The sequence below is a fragment of the Pinus tabuliformis genome, chromosome 2_1, assembly GCF_031772625.1.
Source record: "Pinus tabuliformis cultivar Carrire ecotype Pingquan chromosome 2_1, CPIR1, whole genome shotgun sequence".
Lineage (NCBI taxonomy): Eukaryota > Viridiplantae > Streptophyta > Pinopsida > Pinales > Pinaceae > Pinus > Pinus tabuliformis.
The window spans coordinates 368946771-368970939 of NC_142299.1; the positions used below are offsets into that span (position 1 = coordinate 368946771).

A 24169-nucleotide genomic window follows, 5' to 3' on the forward strand; every position below is an offset into this window, starting at 1 on the left:
CCTAGCTCTAACAAACCTTAGCTGCGAGTTTTTCCCTACTTCTGCAAAGCCCTTGCTCTGTGGTGATGATTCCTAGCTCTGCGATGGTGAATCACGTGTTCGGAGCCAGTGTGTTGGCATGCTGGTGCCAGAGTTTTTTGGATTTTGGCTTCTGGGTTTTTGGCGGATGCAGGCTTGGGAGAATCCGACCTCGAATCCGATACCGGTTTGTGAGAAAAACAAAGTGATGGCCCCTGAAAACCCTAGCTCTGAGCTTCAGAATTACATGTGTGTTTATAAAAATACTACGAAGAATTAATTATTTGTAACTACATGAGATCACACAAATTTCAATGTACAATTTTAAAATGTAAAGTTGAAAACCATATATGTGTTTATAAAAAAATACAAATTTATGCACATGAGATAACACAAGATAATACAATTGTACAAATATTTTTGAAACTAATATTTATTAAATCTTCATTACTTTAAAATACAAAATACATCATATTAAGCACAATGTCATGTGTGTATAATCATATATACACAAACAACACATCACATAATACATTACAATACAATACAACACAACATAAATAAATATAAAAATTTAGTCACTTATTTGTATAAATTTTAAATATTATTTTTTATTAGATAACAAAATTTTAAATATGTAAGTTAATCTTGAATCATAATTTTTAAATGTAGTTTATTTTTATGAAAGAATTGTGAATGTGAAAAAATGTGAAAATGTAATTTTATGAGTTCAATTTTACTAAATCATACAAATTTATGAAGAATTAAGTATTTGTAACTATATGAAATCACACAAATTTAAATGTACAATTTTAAAATGTAAAATTGAAAACTATGTATGTGTTTATAAAATACAAATTTATGAAGAATTAATTATTTGTAACTATATGAGATCACACAAATTTCAATGTACAATTTTAAAATGTAAAGTTGAAAACCATATATGTGTTTATAAAACATACAAATTTATGCATATGAGATAACACAAGATAATACAATTGTACAAATATTTTTGAAACTAATATTTATTAAATCTTCATAACTTTAAAATACAAAATGCATCATATTAAGCACAATGTCATGTGTGTATAATCATATATACACAAACAACACATAACACAACACAGCACATCACATGACACATTACAATACAATAAAACATATCACATCACATCACATAATACAACACAACATAAATAAATATAAAAATTTAGTCTCTTATTTGTATAAATTTTAAATATTATTTTTTTATTAGATAACAAAATTTTAAATATGGAAGTTAATCTTGAATTTTAAATGTAGTTTATTGACAAAAAAAAAAAAACCTTGTATGCTTTTTGTCATATACACACAAACATATAATACATCACAACACAACATAAATAAATATATAAATTTTGAAGCCTTGTTAATTTTTAAATAAATCTGTAAATTTAAAGTGGTATTAAGTTTTTTTAATTTTTAAATTTTTAATTATATTTTTTATAAATCAACATTATTTTGTAAAGTGTGGTTTGTGGATATATATAATATCATATGAATATAAAAACAATGAGATGTGATGAATCAAAGTTTTGCAATGAGATGTGATGAATCAAAGTTTTGAATACAAAATGTGAGTTGAAATCTTTAGTTTTTAAATCACAAATTTAAAATAAAACTAGTTTTATATTTTAAACAAATAGAAAATCAAATATCATTACTATGTCACTTACATACATCCAACTTTTATTATTAAAATATTATTTGGAAAATTAAAATAAATAAAATTAAAACACTAAAAAAAAATGCTCAAAGACACTCACTTCCCACCTCCCACATTTTGGCAATAGTGTGATGATATACATATTAAATAATTTTATATTTCAATTATTGCTATAAAAAATACTAGGAGATTGAAACGTACAATATTAACATATAAAGTTAAAAACTACGTGTTTATAAAAATACAAATTTATGAACTATATGAGATCACACAAATTCAAATGTACAATTTTAAAATGTAAAGTTGAAAACTATATATGAGTTTATAAAAATACAAATTTATGAAGAATTAATCATTTGTGACTATATGAGATCACACAAATTTCAATGTACAATTTTAAAATGTAAAGTTGAAAAGCATATATGATATGTTTATAAAAAATACAAATTTATGCACATGAGATAACACAAGATAATACAATTGTACAAATATTTTTGAAACTAATAGTTATTAAATCTTCATAACTTTAAAATACAAAATACATCATATTAATACACAAACAACACATAACACAACACAACGCAATTACAATACAACACAATATAAATAAATATACAAATTTTGTCTCTTATTTGTATAAATTTTAAATATTATTTCTTATTAGATAACAAGATTTTAAATATGTAAGTTTATCTTAAATCAGAATTTTTAAATGTAGTTTATTTTTATGAAAGAATTGTGAATGTGAAAAAATGTGAGAATGTAATTTTATGAGTTCAATTTACTAAATCATACAAATTTATGAAGAGTTAAGTATTTGAAAGAATTGTGAATATGAAAAAAATGTGAGAATGTCATTTTATGAGTTCAATTTTACTAAATCACACAAATTTAAATGTACAATTTTAAAATTTAAAGTTGAAAACTATACATGTGTTATAAAAATACAAATTTATGAAGAATTAATTATTTGTAACTATATGAGATCACACAAATTTCAATGTACAATTTTAAAATGTAAAGTTGAAACCCATACATGTGTTTATAAAAAATACAAATTTATGCATATGAGATAACACAAGATAATACAATTGTACAAATATTTTTGGAACTAATATTTATTAAATATTCATAACTTTAAAATACAGAATACAACATATTAAGCACAATGTCATGTGTGTATAATCATATATACACAAACAACACATAACAGAACACAACACATCACATTACAATACAACACATCACATCACATAATACAACACAACATAAATAAATATAAAAATTTAGTCTCTTATTTGTATAAATTTATGCATATGAGATAACACAAGATAATACAATTGTACAAATATTTTTGAAACTAATATTTATTAAATCTTCATAACTTTAAAATACAAAATACATCATATTAAGCACAATGCCATGTGTGTATAATCATATATACACAAACAACACATAACACAACACAGCACATGACACATTACAATACAATAAAGCATATCACATCACATCACATAATACAACACAACATAAATAAATATAAAAATTTAGTCTCTTATTTGTATAAATTTTAAATATTATTTTTTTATTAGATAACAAAATTTTAAATATGGAAGTTAATCTTGAATTTTAAGTGTAGTTTATTGGATTAAAAAAAACCCTTGTATGCTTTTTGTCATATACACACAAACATATAATACATCACAACACAACATAAATAAATATATAAATTTTGAAGCCTTGTTAATTTTTAAATAAATCTGTAAATTTAAAGTGGTATTAAGTTTCTTTAATTTTTAAATTTTTAATTATATTTTTTATAAATCAACATTATTTTGTAAAGTGTGGTTTCTGGATATAAAAACAATGAGATGTGATGAATCAAAGTTTTGCAATGAGATGTAATGAATCAAAGTTTTGAATACAAAATGTGAGTTGAAATCTTTAGTTTTTAAATCACAAATTTAAAATAAAACTAGTTTTATATTTTAAACAAATAGAAAATCAAATATCATTACTATGTCACTTACATACATCCAACTTTTATTATTAAAATATTATTTGGAAAATTAAAATAAATAAAATTAAAACACTAAAAAAAATGCTTAAAGACGCTCACTTCCCACCTCCCACATTTTGGCAATAGTGTGATGATATACATATTAAAAATTTTTATATTTCAATTATTGCTATAAAAAATACTAGGAGATTGAAAAGTGCAATTTTAAAATATAAAGTTAAAAGCTACGTGTTTATAAAAATACAAATTTATGAACTATATGAGATCACACAAATTCAAATATACAATTTTAAAATGTAAAGTTGAAAATTATATATGAGTTTATAAAAATACAAATTTATGAAGAATTAATCATTTGTAACTATACGAGATCACACAAATTTATGCACATGAGATAACACAAGATAATACAATTGTACAAATATTTTTGAAACTAATATTTATTAAATCTTCATAACTTTAAAATACAAAATACATCATATTAATACACAAACAACACATAACACAACACAACACAATTACAATACAATATAATATAAATAAATATACAAATTTAGTCTTTTATTTGTATAAATTTTAAATATTATTTTTTATTAGATAACAAGATTTTAAATATGTAAGTTTCTCTTAAACCAAAATATTTAAATGTAGTTTATTTTTATGAAAAAATTGTGAATGTGAAAAAATGTGAGAATGTAATTTTATGAGTTCAATTTTACTAAATCATACAAATTTATGAAGAATTAAGTATTTGAAAGAATTGTGAATATGAAAAAAATGTGAGAATGTAATTTTATGAGTTCAATTTAACTAAATCACACAAATTTAAATGTACAATTTGAAAATGTAAAGTTGAAAACTATATATGTGTTTATAAAAATACAAATTTATAAAGAATTAATTATTTGTAATTATATGAGATCACGCAAATTTCAATGTACAATTTTAAAATGTAAAGTTGAAACCCATACATGTGTTTATAAAAAATACAAATTTATGCATATGGGATAACACAAGATAATACAATTGTACAAATATTTTTGGAACTAATATTTATTAAATATTCATAACTTTAAAATACAAAATACAACATATTAAGCATAATGTCATGTGTGTATAATCATATATACACAAACAACACATAACAGAACACAACACAACACATCACATCACATCACATCACATCATACAACACAACATAAATAATATAAAAATTTAGTCTCTTATTTGTATAAATTTTAAATATTATTTTTTATTAGACAACAAAATTTTAATATGGAAGTTGATCTTGAATCAGAATTTTTAAACAAATTTAAATGTACATTTTAAAATGTAAAGTTGAAAACTATATATGTGGATATAAAAATACAAATTTATGAAGAATTAATTATTTGTAACTATATGAGATCACACAAATTTCAATGTACAATTTTAAAATGTAAAGTTGAAAACCATATATGTGCTTATAAAAAATACAAATTTATGCATATGAGATAACACAAGATAATACAATTGTACAAATACTTTTGAAACTAATATTTATTAAATCTTCATAACTTTAAAATACAAAATACATCATATTAAGCACAATGTAGTGTGTATAATCAAATATAGACAAACAATACATAACACAACACAACACATCACATTACAATACAATACAACACAACATAAATAAATATAAAAATTTAGTCTCTTATTTGTATAAATTTTAAATATTATTTTTTATTAGATAACAAAATTTAAATATGGAAGTTGATCTTGAATCAGAATTTTTAAATGTAGTTTATTTTTATGAAAGAATTGTGAATGTGAAAAATGTGAGAGTAATTTTATGAGTTCAATTTTACTAAATCATACACATTTAAAATGTACAAATTTAATATGAGATCACACAAATTTAAATGTACAATTTTAAAATGTGGAGTTGAAAACTTTATATGTGTTTATAAAAATACAAATTTATGAAGAATTAATTATTTGTAACTATATGAGATCGCACAAATTTCAATGTACAATTTTAAAATGTAAAGTTGAAAACCATATATGTGCTTATAAAAAATACAAATTTATGCATATGAGATAACACAAGATAATACAACTGTACAAATACTTTTGAAACTAATATTTATTAAATCTTCATAACTTTAAAATACAAAATACATCATATTAAGCAATGTCATGTGTGTATAATCATATATACACAAACACAACACAACACATAACACAATACAATACAACACAACACAACACATAACACAATACAACACACAACACAACACAACATAAATATAAAAATTTAGTCTCTTATTTAATATAAATTTTAAATATTATTTTTTATTAGATAACAAAATTTTAAATATAGCAGTTTATCTTGAATCAACATTTTTAAATGTAGTTTATTTTTCTGAAAGAATTGTGAATGTGAGAATGTAATTTTACGAGTTCAATTTTACTAAATCATTTATGGTTGTCATATAAGGATATCAAGTGAAAGAATTGTGCAATATAATTTTGAGTTCATTTCTACTAAATTATATGTTTTCTTATATAGAGGTATCAAGTGAAAGTGAAAGAATTGTAAACGTGAAACAAAATTAGAAATAATATAATTTTATGAGTTCAGTTTTTATTAAATCATTTGAGGTTATTATATGTAAGTGTCATGCAAAAGCAATGTGAATGTGAATGTGAAAAAAAATGTGAATATGCTCAATAAAATTTAAAATATGAAGTTCTATTTTTTTTTCATTTTAAAAATATTAATTAATTAAACAATTATAAACAAAACATCATTATATCACTGGAATAAATTATAAAATCAAACACATATTTTATTACAAAGAAAAAAAAAAGTTATAATTATAAATAAAACAAAAAAATTGGAAAAAAAAAAATAAATAAACAAAACTCCAGAAAGAGACTCCTCCAAGATAGCTTTGGCCAAAGCTATCTTGGAGGTTGTGAGAAGGGTCTAGCCCCTCTCAAAAAAAAAAATCTGATTATATATTAAAGTATAGTTTGTGAGAGTACATCAAAAATCATAATACAATTTACAATTACACCTAATATGTGATTATTTGACAGAGTTTGAGCCTTTGTGAAGCACTTCCCATCTTGCTGCTGTGCCCGCTCTTCTTGTATTGATCTCTGTTTCATACCATCAGAAAATTAAAGTTTTAATAATATTTCTATTTTAAAATAATAAATAACAAAAACAATAAAAAAATAGTTTTCCACTCCCCTAAAATTGCAGGAAAAAAAATCTCACAAAATTGGGAGAAAATTTAATCTACCTTCTCATATATTGCTTTCTGTCACAACAGTCTGCATCTGTTTAACAAACTTGAAAAAAAACTAGTTAAATATTTTTCAACATCTATTTCAAAATAAATAAATATTATAAATAATAAAAATTAATCTATTATAAATATTATAATAATCTCACATGAAATTGGGAAGACAATTCCATCATCTTCTATGACTTTTGGTCAAAAGCCCTCACCCCATCCAATTGTTTAACACCTGTTTCATAAGAAGATGGTAAAACAAATTTTTGATTACAAATTTACTAAAAATAATAATAAAAACAAAAAACAATAATTAACTATCATTCCCAGTCAAATAACTATTATATATAATAAAAATTAATTCATTGTAAATTTCAGGTATGAAGTAAATAGTCATAAATTACAGAAACAATATCTAGGCTACCCTAAGGTAAACTAAATAGAAAACCTAAGCAACCCATCCCATCTCTTCTTCTTAAAGCATTTCAAGTTTCAAGAAAGACCTGTAAATGTAAATGTTGTAAATGTTATTATCATTTTATTTTGTATCGAGGTATTGAAAGTGCTATCAAATGAAAATCCTTGCCTAATGATATTACTATCTTAAGAAATCATGACCAGAATTCCTGTCTACGGGAAAATCCAATTGGCTGAGAGTTCTTAATGAAGACCGAAACGAATCCCGTCGACATCAATGGAGGAAGCCACCGCCTAAAACCCTATTCGGGGGTTAATGTGGCCATTTAAGCGGTTTACACACCTCTGTATCTGGATAAAGATTCAATCGCTTTCCTCCATGACCATCCCACAAGCTATCAATGTCCAGAGGAGTTGCTTTATGCATGATGAATTTGCTTACATGAAAAGCAACCACATTCAAATATATACTCGTTTGATTTATACAGGATGAATATAGTGAATATGCATCAGAAGATATGTGCAATTTACCAACCACATTCAAAGATATACTCATTGTTGATTTATACAGGATGAATAGAGTGAATATGCAGATATACTGATTGTTGATTTATATAGGATGAATATAGTGAATATGCGTCAGAAGACGTGCAATTTTTACCATGAAGAACAGGTAAGTATATTTTTGGGTCCCTGGAACAGTAGAATGTTCGCCTTACATGTATCTTTAAGTTATAGATGACAGAGAAAGGGCAGTAAAAAAATTACTTGACATGGACATATATCATATAGTGCCTAGTAAAAAGCCCATTTGCCTATCCAGTAGTGTGACAGCTCAGTTTGGAGAGCATCAGACTGAAGATCTGAAGAATCCAAGGAATTACTATGACAAAAAAAAGAGTTCATTTTACATGGCAAACTGTAACACTCAAGCAGGCATCTGTCAAATACTTTTAACAGAAGGTGAAGTGGAATGACTTCATTAGTAACTAACGTTTCTTTACAATTGATTCTGTGTATTTCCATTTATCCCATCATCGTTGTGGCAAAGGACACAAGATATTTAGAATGAAAAACTGTTAGTTTTGCTTCCTATCCAATTGTGATAAAAGAACCTGAAGCCTGACAATTTTCTGTCATCCAGGGCTGGTTCCGTTTCATCACTCACAGAACTCACTCAGTGAAGTAACTCTTTACATATGGTGCAACAATTGACCTATTTTTATTTGATCAGGATCCAATACTTTTTCTAAACTAACCGATACTGGCCATGACGGGTTTCAACAACTGTGATGATGGGTCTCAATTTCTTTCCTCCGTGACCATCCCACAAGCTATCAAAGTCCAAAGGAGTTGATGAATTTGCTTATATGAAAAGCAAACACATTCAAATATATACTCATTGTTCATTTATAAAGGATGAATACGATGAATATGCATCAGAAGATGTGCAATTGGTATTACCAACCACATTCAAAGATATACTCATTGTTGAACTATACAGGATGAATAAAGTGAATATGCATCAGAGGAGATGTGCTATTTACCATGAAGAACAGTAGAAATATATTTTTGGGTCCCTGGAACAGTAGAATGTTCACCCTACATGTATCTTAAGTTAAAGATGACAGAGAAAGAGCAGTAAAAGAATTATTGGACATGCACCATATAGTGCCTAGTAAAATCCCCCTTAGTGTGATAGCTCAGTTTGGAGAGCATCAGACTGAAGATCTGAATAATCAAAGGAATTACTATGACCAAAAAAAGGCCCATTCTACACGGCAAACTCTAACACTCAAGCAGGCATTAACAGAAGGTGAAGCTAAATGACTTCATTAGTAACTCAAGTTTATCTACAATTGATTCTCTGTGTGGATTTCCACTTATCCCAACATCATTGTGACAAAGGACACAAGATATTTAGAATGAAAAACTGTTAGTTTTGCTTCCTATTAAATTGTGATGAAGGTCCCTGAAGCCTGACAATTTTCTGTCATCCAGGGCTGGTTCGGTTTCACTCCTTATTTCCTGAATTTTACTCCTTACTTGACTGGCCAACTCCCAAGAATGTGACTCACTTGAGAGAACTTAATAGAATATGCAATTTATACTGTCAAGGGTTTTGGAAGCATCATAGCACACCTCACTGACCAATAAGTATCTCAATTAATGGATGGCCGCTGCAAAGGGACTACCGTTTTATCAATGCAAACTGTAACACTCAAGCAAGCATCTTTCAAATACTTGTAACAAAAGGTGAAAACGAATGACTTCATTAGTAACTTAAGTTCGTCTAAAATTGATTCTCCCAAAATATTTCCATTTATCCCAACATTATTGTGGCAAGAGACGCAAGATACTTAGAAAAGAAAACCATTAGCTTTGCTTCCTATCAAATTATGATTAAGGAACCTGAAGCCTGACAATTTTCTCAACCATCCAGAGCGGGCTCTGTTTCACTCCTTATTTCTTGAATTTCACTCCTTCCTTGACTGGCCAACTTCCAAGAATGTGACTCAGTTGAGAGAACTTTACAGAATATGCAATTTATATAGCATTGAGCTTTTTGGCTACACCCACGGAGATGAGACTGTTGATTTGACGCGGGTCTTTAATCCAGATGGAGACAAACCTGTTCACATGTATAAGAACTCCAATCCGGTCGGTGGAGTACCCCTGCCCTAGTACATATCATGTGTGTTACTTAATTCTATCTCTGTCTAGTTCATAGCTCTCAGTTTCATCTAGGTTTTAGCACTCAAATTTGAATTACAGTTTAGTGAGGTTCACAGTTACAGATTTCTTCTCCAAATCTGGTTTATTTTGTTAAGGCTAGTATGTGTCCAAGAAGAAAGAGGGGCTATATATATAGAAGACATAGTACATATGATGTTATGTTACTTAATTCTATCTCTGTCTAGTTCACAGCTCTCAGTTTTTTCATCTAGGTTTTAGTACTCAAATTTGAATTACAGTTCATCGAGGTTCACAGTTACAGATTTCTTCTCCAGATCTAGTTTATGTAAGGCGAAATTATTGAAGTAATAGAAAGTGGCAAGTTAGGTCTTCATTCTCAGTGATTGTGTTTTGGCTTCAAAGTTCTGAATTTACTTGACATCTTGTGTTAATGTGGTTTAAGTTTTAACCAATGTCCATTTAATTGGAATAATTGTCCTGCCTTTAAAATTTCATTTTTGTGGATGCCAAAATGGTCACTGATTTTGTCGAGGGTTTTGGAAGCATCATGGCACACCTCACTGATTTTACCAACAAGGATCAACTTAAATGGGTGGACCCTTCAAAGGGGCTACCTTCTTATCTATGCAAACTGCAACACTCAAGCAGGCATCTACCAAATACTTGTAACAGAAAGTGAAACTGAATGACTTCATTAGTAACTTAAGTTCGTCTACAATTGATTCTCTCAGTATCTTTCCATTTATCCCAACATTATTGTGGCAGTGGACACACGATACTTGTGAAAATAGCTAGTTATGCTTCCTATCAAATTGTGATCAAGGAATCTGAAGCCTGACAATTTTCTCAATTATCCAGGGCTTGCTCTGATTCACTCTTTATTTCAAAGAATGTGACTCAGTTGAGAGAACTTAATAGAATATGCAATCTATATAGGAAGTTTGTCAAGGGTTTTAGAAGCATCATGGCCCACCTCACTGATCTTACCAATAAGAATAGATTTAAATGTATGCAGGCTGCAAAGGGGCTACCTTCTTGTCTACGCAAACTATAACACTCAAGCAGTCATCTACCAAATACTTGTAACAGAAAATGAAACTGAATGACTTCATTAGTAACTTAGGTTTTTCTACAATTGATTTTCTCAGTATGTTTCCACTTAACACAACATTATTGTGGCAAAGGACACAAGATACTTAAAATGAAAAACCTGTTGGTTTTGCTTCCTATAAAATTGTGACCAATGAATCTGAAGCCTAACAAGTTTTTCAATCATCCAGGGCTGGCTTTGTTTCACTCTTTATTTCTTAAATTTCACTCCTTAATCCTTGACTAGCCAACTCCCAGGAATGTGACTAGGTTGAGAGAACTTAACAGAATATGCAATTTATATAGGGAGTCTGTCAAGGGTTTTGGAAGCATCATGGGCACACCTAACCAATCTTACCAATAAGGATCGATTCAAATAGATGGAGGCTGCAGAAGGTCTCCCTTCTTATCTATGCAAACTATAACACTCATTCAGGCATCTATCAAATACGTGTAACAGAAAACAAAACTGAATGACTTCATTAGTAACTTAAGTTTGTCTACAATTGATTTTCTCAGTATATTTCCACTTAACACAACATTATTGTGGCGAAGGACACAAGATACTTAAAATGAAAAACAGTTAGTTTTGCTTCCTATAAAATTGTGACCAATGAACCTGAAGCCTAACAATTTTTTGTTTCACTCTTTATTTCTTAAATTTCACTCCTTAATCCTTGACTAGCCAACTCCCAGGAATGTGACTCGGTTGAGAGAAATTAACAGAATATGTGATTTATGTAGGGAGTCTTGTCAAGGGTTTTGGAAGCATCATGGCACACCTAACCAATCTTACCAATAAGGATGGATTCAAATGGATGGAGGCTGCAGAAGGGGTCCCTTCTTATCTATGCAAACTGTAACACTCAAGCTGGCATCTGTTAAATACTTGTACACAAGGTGAAACTATATAGCTTCATTGCTAACTTATTTTTTTCTAAATTAATTCTCAGTGTATTTCCATTTATCCCAGCATCATTGTGGCAAAGAACACAAAATATTTAGAATGAAAATCATTTAGTTTTGCTTCCTATCAAATGGTGATCAAAGAAGCTGAGGCCTGACAATTTTCTCAATCATCCAGGGCTGGCTCTGTTTCACTCTTTATTTTTTGAATTTCACTCTTTGTTTCTTGAGTGGCCAACTCCCAAGAATGTGGCTCAGTTGAGAGAACTTGATAGAATATGCAATTTATATAGGAAGTTCTGTCAAGGGCTTTGGAAGCATCATGACAAACCTCACTGATCTTACCAATAAGAATCAATTTAAATGGATGGGGACTGTAGAGGGGGCTACTGACGCATGAAAAAGGCCCAGCCCTGTATTTGCACTTCCAAATTTCTCAGACTTTTTAAGTGAAATATGATGCTTTGAGCGCTGACAATTTTTTGTTTCACTCTTTATTTCTTAAATTTCACTCCTTAATCCTTGACTAGCCAACTCCCAGGAATGTGACTCGGTTGAGAGAAATTAACAGAATACGTGATTTATGTAGGGAGTCTTGTCAAGGGTTTTGGAAGCATCATGGCACACCTAACCAATCTTACCAATAAGGATGGATTCAAATGGATGGAGGCTGCAGAAGGGGTCCCTTCTTATCTATGCAAACTGTAACACTCAAGCTGGCATCTGCTAAATACTTGTACACAAGGTGAAACTATATAGCTTCATTGCTAACTTATTTTTTTCTAAATTAATTCTCAGTGTATTTCCATTTATCCCAGCATCATTGTGGCAAAGAACACAAAATATTTAGAATGAAAATCATTTAGTTTTGCTTCCTATCAAATGGTGATCAAAGAAGCTGAGGCCTGACAATTTTCTCAATCATCCAGGGCTGGCTCTGTTTCACTCTTTATTTTTTGAATTTCACTCTTTGTTTCTTGAGTGGCCAACTCCCAAGAATGTGGCTCAGTTGAGAGAACTTGATAGAATATGCAATTTATATAGGAAGTTCTGTCAAGGGCTTTGGAAGCATCATGACAAACCTCACTGATCTTACCAATAAGAATCAATTTAAATGGATGGGGACTGTAAAGGGGACTACTGACGCATGAAAAAGGCCCAGCCCTGTATTTGCACTTCCAAATTTCTCAGACTTTTTAAGTGAAATATGATGCTTTGAGCGCTGACATGAACACTATGGTCATGCAAATCAGCAGCCTATAGCTTTTCAAAGTAGAAATTGACTGACAAGGAGCCGTTGTTATGCATCTATGATAAGGAAATGTTGACCCTTATGAATGTTATAGTAAAATTCAAGCCATATTTATTGCGACAACGCCTCAAAATCCAAATGGAGCATGAAACTTTGGAGTATTCATTTTCCTAGTGGAATTTTGGTGAAGTTGGAAAGTCAACTACAAGGTTTTTACTTTGAAATTAATATAAGTGCATAAATAATGCTTCAGCTGATTTCTTAGCTATGTTATCTGAGCTATGTGCCATATCTAAGGTAGAACTGGGCCGCAAAAAAAATTATTAGCTGAATATGCAAAAGATGAGAGGGCTGTTTATTTGCTACAAAACTAGAAAAGGAACCAAGACTAGGGCGATGGGTAAACATTTTCAGGCAATCTGATTTTTTAATAAGAATTGCACATATCTAATACCGAAATCTATATTTTTAAGAAGGCAGTGAATTGGGTCTGTTATGGGTTAACAGCGATGTGTCAACCCACCATTCCTAATTATTGGGTGCATGGTAGGTGATCATCTCAATAAAAATCTTCTCACCATTGGCATCCAACTAACAAGAATGCCAGGTTCATCTGAATGTGCCTGATGCTCTTGCACCCTTTCCTCCCCAATCCAGAATACCCCTCTTGATCATAGCTTCATGGGTTGATCATTTTCATTGCCATTCTACTTTCTACACTTATTTCTCTTAGTTGAAGGGAGAACTCCAACAGAAGGGACAAAAAGTAGAAAACTAACCCCAACAGCTTGGTTTGATGGCTCATAATACTAACTCACGATACCTCATAAGATAGGCTAAAGGAAAAAAAGGTTCAAAATGGTGAGTTACAACTAATTACTGGGTTGCATCATCCACCTAAATCCATGCTCATTTCTGGCTCTACCTTACTGGTCGACTTTTGACACCTTTAAGATCCCTTACTGGTTCATTCATGAAGTAGCCTTAAAGATACATTTTAGATGAATTAAATTTCTACCTTACCCATTGATTTCTGACACCTTTAAGGTCCCTTACTGGCTCATTCCTGAAGCAAGTTTAAGGATACATTTTAAAACAATTAAAAAAAGTTAAAAGACTAACGGTATCTAACTGAATGCACCCTATATACATTAGGCTCCTATATTATAACTGTGAACAGATTGAAGGGACTCTTTGTCTTACCTATATACATATGTTATATGTTAAAGACTCCTATGTTACTTTATGGTCACAAAATTTTAAATAGTGGAATTAAAATGTTCAAAGAGTGCAAACCTTTTTACATTCTCTCCACTTTAGCAAGAGATGGACTGAGAGGTATCTACCATGGTTGGATATTATAGGAGGAGGTAAAAAGACTATGTAGGGGGATTCTTTTTGGTAAACTCTTTCATGCACTAACCTTTTACCTTTTAGGAGTGTTAAGTCCTTAAGTTACCCATTCTCAGCAAACTCATTAATGGATAACCAGGCACTTCCTTATGGGTAAACCCTCACATTGCTCTAAGCAAAAATAGATTGATGGAATTTGTTATGGGTATAAGATATATGAATGGAATTGGATAATTAAAAATGAACTGGTAAATCTTATAATATTGTTGAATGGAGAGAAATGGATTGTTGTTTGGGAGTTGTTTAATTTTACAAATATTTTCTTATGTTTGGGAGATAAGTAATTGCTTTGGCTCGACTGTTTCTGTCCCTAAAGGAAGATTATCAATCGATAAAAGATACTCCATTCTTACTCTCCAATTTTAGCAGTCACTGACATAAATAAACACACTAGAAACACAAGGAATTGGGTTCCGTCCATATAAGATCAATATGCAAAGGAATGCAATGCTTAAAGACTAGGGTAGTACTCTCTTAAATTGAAAAATATAAAAGGCATTTTTATGGGCCTTGGCTACAAAAATGTTCACAGCATACTTAATATGAAGGAAAATGTAGGAACTATATTTCTTTTTCCAAACCATAACTTAGGTATTGATTTTGGACAAAGATAGCTGAATCTGCTTCGAGTTAATGTTCTGTAAAATAAAAGGAATGAGCTTACCCTGAACTCCTCATTAGAAAAAATCGCATACTTAGGATTTGCTTCGAGTAAGACTAAACAGAGGTGCTAACCCCTGCCAAGTATTTGAACCTTCTTTCCTTATCTAGGTTAGGTCACCCCCTAGCACACCTATTGTTAGTTCATCCCATGCTACTTGCTTACACTTAGATAGGTAAGGACACATTTGAGAAACCATAATTTTCTAAATAGGTCTTGATTCAAAGTGTTTGCTTACATAATGGGGTCTCGCTGAATCCAAATGTCTTCCTACAAGTCTTGCTTCAATGTGCTTTTGCATAGGTGGGTGTGTTTCCATCTAATGCAAGTGTGACCTGGCAGGTCTCATTCCATCCATCTTAGATGGCATACCAGCACTTTTTCTCCCGGACTAGTAAGTCTATCCATGATCCCTAAAGCCACTTTGTTCAAGCTGGTTAAGAAAAATAACAAATGGAGATTGATGAATATGATTGTTGTGGGTCATTGATTGGTTAATAATCTCGCCCCAAATGTGTGTTACTTTATAAGTTCAAGATGGCATGGATTGTGGGTTCCTCAGCTAAATAGGGAACCTCCAATGACCAAATTCTATATGCAAAATGTCGGAGATAAAAGAATTATAATAGAACCGGAATAAAATTTAACTCAAGTATTGAACTTCTACAAATAGTAACTAAAAAGAAAATTCTGGAAACCCAAAATTTTCTTTAGGTTTCAGCATTAGAAGGTTTATCCTAGCACGAATTGACTGTTATAGGTCACTGAATGGTTAATGATCTCACCCCAAACCATGTTAGTTTATAAGCCAAACATGGCTTGGACTGTGGGTCACTAGCTTAAATAAAAAACATCCAATAACCAAAATCTGTTTGCAACATGCAGTGAGGAAAATTATAATAAAATTGAAATAAAATTTTACCCACATATTAAACATTGCAAACAGTTCCTAAAAGAAAATTTCTAGAAACCCCAAATTCTTCTTCAAATTTATGCATCAGAGGGCCTTCTGATAGCACTACTCAACATCAATATATTGAACTTTGACAAACAATACTCAAGAATAAAACCCTATGACAACTAGTACAAAACATAAAATCTGTGGATAAAAAAACATTCACTGACCAAAATTTATTTGCAACATGCAGGGAGGAAAATAATTATAATAAAATTGAAATTAAATTTTACTCACATATTAAACATATGTTAACAATTCCTAAAAGAAAAATTCTAGAAATCCCAAATTCTTCTTCAGATTTAAGCACCAGAGGGTTTTATATTGAAATTTGATAAACAATACTCAAGAATAAAACCCTATGATAACCATTACAGAAAATAAAATCTAAAGACATTGAATAACCCAAAAAAAAATCGAAGACTACGAAATTTTTCCACACCAGTATGTATCTAAACAGTAAACTGAATAATTACATCTTTCCCTCATTAAAAATTGTTTAGATATTAACAGAAACCAAAAGTTAATGCTCACCTTCAATCTAAAAATACACAGCATGTGTGTTTTCCACCACTATTAACTCGTGCTCTAATTCTCCCTTCATGGTATAGTTTTTCCATACTCTGCACAGTAAGAGGAAACTCCACAAGTTAACCCAAAAAAAAACAGGATAAAATGTTCTACAAAGTAATCTATCCATGAGCTACATTGTGATTTAAAAATTCAGATAATGAACTATTACCTGAAGGAAGAACCCTTACATGCACAGTGTGTTTGTATCTAAACCCTAAGCTTGCTAAGTAAGCCTACCCTACCCTCATTAAAAATCAATTAGATATGAGAGAACAAAAGTTAATGCCTACCTGCAATCTAAAAAATACACAGCATGTGGTGGTGGTATAATTCTTCCTTCTTGATCATATAATTCTACCTTCCTCTGCACTTGAAGAGGAAACAGGACAAGTTAATCCAAAAAAAAAAGCAACAAGATAAAATGTTCTACAAACAGTTTCTAAAAGAAGAATTCTAGAAACCCCAAATTCTTCTTTAGATTTAAGCATCAGAGGGTTTTATGCTGCACTACTCAGCATCAATATATTGAACTTTGACAAATAATACTCAATAATGAAACCCTACTATAACCAGTACAAAAAATAAAATTCAGAGACATTGAATAACCCATGAAAGATTATGAAAATTTTCTCAACCCTTGCATGCATGGTGCATATGCAAGTAAACCCTAATCGTATTAAGTACACCTAACTTTCCTCATTAAAATTTAATTAAAAATTAATTAGATAAGAGAGAAACCAAAAGTTAATGCTCACCTGCAATCTAGAAAATACACAGCATCTGTGTTTTCCACCACTATTAACTGGTGGTATAATTCTTCCTTCCTGGTAGTATAGTTCTTCCTTCCTCTGCACTTGAAAAGGGAACAGGACAATTAACCCACCCAAACAAAAATTATTTAAAAAAAAAAACAAACAAACAGGATAAAATGTTCTGCAAAATACCCATATATATTCAGTAGACAATGACATACAATAGATAGTGATTTAAAAATTCAATACATAGTGATTTAAAAATTCAGATAATAACCTATTACCATCAAAACTTTTATATAACAAATAAAATAATATATACCTTCTCAATTTTCACCATTAAATCAGTCATCCCGTCTTATATTCTTGGCAGCCTCACTCTCCCAATCAACCCTCTTAATCCCCAACCAACCAATTCACCTCTCAAGCCAGAACGCAGAACCAAATAAGCAGCAAACAACCAAATAAACAGCAAACTACCCAATCTAGAGGAACAAAAGATTTTCAAAACAAAAACAAAATAAATAAATAAAAAACTAAAATGCATAGGCAAAATTCAAAGTATAAACAAATAAGCATGGCCATGCTCAAAAAGAAAAGAAAACACAGTATTAAAATCCAAATTCTAAAACACAAAATTCTACTCTACTACCTAATTTCTTCAACCTTTCTCCAACAAACCCAAAATCTGTTCCACTCTGCTAGCTAATTTCTTCAACCTTTCTCCAACAAACCCAAAATCTGTTCCACTCTGCTAGCTAATTTCTTCAACCCTTCTCCAACAAACCCAAAATATGTTCTACTCTATCTACGACCTAATTTCCTCAGCCCTTCTCCAATCTCCTTCTCCACTTAGCAGCCAATCGAAACGCAGATACTCTACACCATCTCCCAGCCATGAAACGTAGCTTGCCCACCAACTCCCAGCCATGAAAGCCGATACTGGCCACTCTTCTTCCTGTATCTGTCGGCCAAGCTTGCTAGTGCGATTTCCCTTTCTTTTGCCGTCTAAATGTAATAATGATATATCGGATTTGAAATGCATTCTTGTTTTTCCCTTTCAAATCCGCCAGCTGCGCACAGAGCCCAATGTAGCCGTAGAGATTATTAACCGCTGCGCACGGAGCCCAATGTAGCCGTAGAGTATTAAATTTTGAAATCGGCATACAAGCTAATATGGTCGAGTAAATGACGTGGAATATGATCAAGTAAGTTACGAGTTGCTTCCTGCATCGAATTGTATGCGAGCAAGTGACGTGGATTTGGAAAGACAGTTTTATTTTGATTTGAAAGTGACGTGGATTTGAAAGACATAGTTAAACATAATTTCAAGTTGGGTCTTTAAAAATGACGTCACCTCTTTAAAAAAAAATTTAAAATGCCACCTGTTTCAAGTTCGGTCTTTAAAATTAAAAAAATGACCCGTTACGTTTATAACACAGTTTTATTACGAGAAACCGTAACGATGAATCACTAATTAAAATATATATTTTTTATAATTGATTAAAGAATCACGTAACGATGAATCACTAATTAAAATATATATTTTTTATAATTGTATTAAAGAATCACTAATTAAAATATATATTTTTTATAATTGTATTAAAAATGTGATATCAATTTTAAAAGAAAAAATAGTTAAAATATTATATTTTATAATATTAATTTAAAAAAACTGTCATTATCGAAATAGAATATATTATAGATATAAATAAATTAGATTGATATGAAAATATATTATAGATATAAATAAATTATATTTTAAGATGAGAGAATTATTTTAAAATAGAGAATTGAGGAAGAAAATTAGTATGAAGAATTATTAGTGATTAAAACTTCTATGCACATGCATGCTCCTAAATACATGTGCATTTTTAAGTATCTACATACTTGTAAGTTTGTGTGCTCATTTGTAGTTTATTTGGAAAATAGCTTATGGCCAATTCCATTTTACCTAATCACTTGACACATTTTGTAAGTTGTTTAAAGTGATTCCACAAGGTATTGTAGGATTGTTTGAGTGTTTTGAATGCCTCAAATCTTTCTTTAGTACCTAAGGCATGATCTTCTTCCATGAAATATTTCCAAGACCCTTGTGCACATACTTATTATTAAAAACCACCTAGTAGAAACAATGCATAGGTGTGTCCTACCAGCCAAAAAGTCTTCGAGATCCAAAAAATAGGTGTGAAATAAATCAACAAAAAATCCTAAAAGCTAGGCATTCGAAATTGTGTATAAATTCTCCATTTTTATGCATAAAAGGGGGCTAAAACTGCCCTAAATACGGTGCCCTTATCCAACAAACGTTATAGGATAAAAATGCCCCCACACTCAATAGGTTAAGGACAATCCTCAGTTGTAAATTTTGATACCTGAAAGAACAACCAAGTGGAAATAATAAAACTTGCACCAAGGAGAAAGATAACATCTTTGTGGCACTGCTCTCCTCAAATGGAAACAATGTGCTAGAATAAGTGCATTGGAGAGAGAAATTAGCCTAAAAATTCTTCAAGTTGGGGTTTCATTTCACATGTGAGGTTTGCAAATTCTACAAAACCAACATGAAATTCGTAGAAACATTCCTAACCAACAGTGAAGAAGGTCAAGGAGGATCACATTGGTTCTCATGTCATGTTGAGATCATGAGAGATAGGTGAGGATTGAATGGTGTTGAAGAATGTAACTAGTGTTGGTCTTCATAATTGTACTTGAGTCATGATGTAATATATTTGTCAAAAGAAAGAAAAAGGAAATTTGTTTGTAAAATAAAAATCATTTATTAAAATTGGTTTCATGCTTTATTTATTTATTTTTAGGTCAAAACCTCAATTGTAGGCTTCTAGGGTTTATGTCAAGGGTCGTAGTTCTTGTCATCATGTAATAGACCCTCCTTAGGCTTTATCTATCAAGAAAGAAAAATATTTTGATGTAAAATGAGTCAATTCGGCCTCCTCCACAAAGTCGGCCTAATTGGGAACCAACAACCACTATATATACGTAGCAACTCGACCTCATTTGGAGCACACAAATAAACAAGTTCAATCTACGGTTGTTGGAGAAGAAAAAGAAGAGTGAAATGCCTAAGGAGAAGTAGAAAACCCTAGAGAAGGAGAAGGAGACGTTTGTCAAGCAAGAAGAAGCCAAATTTCTCTCTTTTCTGCCACACGTGCAAGTTTCTAGGTTGATGCAAGAGGGACGAAATTTCAATCTGCAGTAGGGTCGAAATTCTGGAAGTTGGAGGGACAAAATTCTAAGTTGAAGTTGTTTGACTAAGGTTAACTATTGAATATTGCCTAATCATCTTTAAAGGCTGACTTGGTGGAGTGAGGAGAGTCTTTTGGTCTGGTCTAAGGTCATGGATTGTCTCAAGTTTCATTTAAATCTACTAGTGGAAGATTTTGACTTGGTTTTCCCCTTCATAAGGGGTTTTAGCCCTGGTTGAGTGCTTATATCTTGTGTCGTTGATCTTCATGTTTTTATTTAATGATTGCTTGATGAGAAGAGGATAAAAGAAGAGCATAAAGAAAGTTAATAAGAATACAAGAATATCACAAGTAATTGTCAAAACAAGAGAATGTTTCTGCCTTTTTGATTTTATAACATGGTATGAGAGCTACAGTGAAATAAGAGAAGGAAAAAGGCAGCTTGAAAATCTATTGAAGGAAGGATTAAGAAAAAGGCTTTCAAGGAAGAAAGTATTTCAAATTAAGGAAGACATTATAAAGTTTATGGCAACCTCAATGAAGACAGAAAATAAGCTAGAAGGAGACTCCAACTATAGAGCATGGAAGAGGAGGTTAGATCTCATCCTTACTTAGCACAAAGTATTGGATTTTGTTAATGGAAAAGTTGAGAAACCGACAGATAATGCAGGAAAGGAAAAGCGCAGGGAAACTAACATCTTGTCCATGAACCTAAATTGTAAATGGAGTGAAGGACAATATAATCCCCTACATATACAACATAAATACCGCATAAAGGATGTATGGAACTCTCTCCAAACTATTTACCATCAAGAACATTGGTCAAATAACTAGTCTCAAGAATGAACTAAGAAGAATAAAGACGACGAAAGATGACACTATATCTTCCTATTTTTTGAGGATCTCTCGAATAAGAGATGAACTCCAAGCCATTGATGAAGTTGTACCAAAGAAAGAACTTGTGATTATTGCACTATTAGGTTTACCAAAATCATGGAGCTCTTTTGCATCAGGTATTAGCAGTGGAAAATACATGCCATCCTTTGAACAAATGTGGAATGTATGCAGTCAAGAAGAAGCATGCATCTCATTAGTAGTTGACAAGAATGAAGATGAAGAGAACAACACATCCAAATGCATATTCTACTCAACACAAGAACAAGGGAGGATAAAAGAAATTTAAAGGACCAAAGAAGAAGGTTGGTCTATCAAAAATTGAATGTTACAATTGTCATAAGATGGGACACTACAAGAATCAATGTGCAGAAAATCCTAGGAATAAGAAGAGAGAAAAAGAACATTCAATAGTTGTCAATGAAGATCTACCCAAGAATAATAAATTTGAAAAGTTTAAAGTCAAAGATTTATTTTCTTAAGTCTTTTAGGGATACTAATATCCTTCTACTTTAGGTTTTGTAATGCTTTATGTTTTGATTTGTATAGTTCATAGATCTAATATATCATGATATAAATTATTGAATTGTATTTTATAAGTTGTAGGTATCCCTCAGAAAGATTGAATTAAGAGGGAGCCTTCACCATTTTACCAAAAGATAAGTATCTTGTTCTTTGTTTCCTCTTTCATGTTTGTTTTCCTCCATACATCTAGATCGACGTGTATTACTTATTCATAACTTTTCTTTACACTTTTCCTTGGTAGGAAAGCTTACAAAATACACAAAGGCTGTGAAGGAAACTTCAAAGAAAGATGTGTATCATGAAAGTAAGCTTGTTATTAAAGAAAATTTACAAGTTTTGTTAAAGAACAACCCAAGGTATGTTTGATTTGATTTAACTCGTTGCAGATCTTCTTCACATAAGGAGGTATGATATTTTTTCATTTGAAATTTATTTTATATTACTAACTCTCTTATGTTTAGGGTTTTGAATCATAAAGATTCGTGTTAGGGTGATTAATCACTAGATTGAATCTACCATTGTTATATTATCTTTTACCATTTGTTCATTTTATTGAACCCCTAACCTTTAGGGTTAACCGTAAAACGTTAAACTTTTGATGTTAATGGTATGTCAATGTTAATAATGAAATCCTAGTCTTCTTAGGGTTTGTTGATAAAATCAATAACATATGATGAAATCCTATTCTTTTAATGTTTAGGATTTTGATCATGTTTTTGGTAAAACCCTACCCTTTTTAAAGTTTGTTGTTGATGTCTAGGTTATATAATGAAACCCTAGATCTTTATGTTTTGATAAATTAGTGTTTATGAAAAAACCCTTGGTATAGTCAATGTGAGATTCTAGGAATAAAATCCTTAGGTGTATGTACTTTTGTATAATCAAAACCCTAGCGTGGTCAAATTTGTTGTATATCTAATTTTGAAGTTTGATACGAAATAATAGAATGATAACTTGATTATTATTGATGTTTTAGTTTAAATAAATTTAGGGTTTGTAACAGAACCCTAGTAAAGTTTGACATGAAATTCTAAGAGCATATTGTTGAAACCCTAGATGTATAATATGGTTGGATTATTAGCTTGTTTCTGTCAATGATATCTAAGACATTAGTCTTGGTGATGGAATCTAGGGTTTGTTACTAAACCCTAGAAAGTTGTTAAAGTCGACTATATAAAAGATGTAACCCTTGTTGACTATGAACCTAACTAGGTTTAGGTTTTTTATGTCTAAAATTGATTATTCCAATAATTTTGATAAAGTTGACTTCATACTTCTACCTAGTTGTACTTGTTGCTGAAGATTTGCAAGTACATAATCTTCAAGATATTGAAGATGACTTGATAATAATGATGATGATGATATATAACGGAAGCTAAAAGAATGATGTATAGATGACCTTGTTACCATAAGAAAGAATAATGTTTGTGAAGAAATTGAAAGATTGAAGTTTCTCCAATGTTATGAAGTTATTGATCTCCCTAAGTTGAGGGGGAGCTTGGATATAAAGAATGAGTATATCTCCCCAGTTAAGAGGGAGGGCATATAATGACAAATATAGTGAATACCTTGAATAAAGTATAAGATCAAAGAATGAATGAAAGTACTACATATGGATAAAGATGCTAACAAAGACAAAATCATGTTGAAAAAATGTTGAGGTTGTGTTTGGCGTTGTTGAAGAAGTTAAAGAATAAATTTTCTGGCGAGATGTATTTGGATACTTTGATAATAATCTAAGTAGCATCATAGTGATTGAAGACCTCAAAGGTTTGTGCTTACTCGTATATATTTGA

The 24169-nt window shown here is 30.6% G+C and overlaps 1 long non-coding RNA gene across 10 annotated transcripts; it reads right to left on the bottom strand.

Moving 5' to 3' along the window:
* Window positions 1–6864: 6864 nt before the first annotated feature.
* On the bottom strand, window positions 6865–18917 carry LOC149200405 (uncharacterized). 10 transcript variants are annotated; one of them, XR_016253835.1, is made up of 8 exons: window positions 18468–18911; window positions 18071–18414; window positions 17752–17844; window positions 17287–17360; window positions 16958–17046; window positions 7192–7268; window positions 7040–7088; window positions 6865–6893 (listed from the first exon to the last, which is right to left on the bottom strand). It is a non-coding gene; the product is annotated as an uncharacterized LOC149200405 (long non-coding RNA). The 10 variants fall into 10 exon arrangements; XR_016253841.1 differs by having other exon boundaries at window positions 17752–17849; window positions 18071–18917; XR_016253840.1 differs by having other exon boundaries at window positions 17287–17365; window positions 17752–17849; window positions 18071–18916.
* Window positions 18918–24169: the final 5252 nt, after the last annotated feature.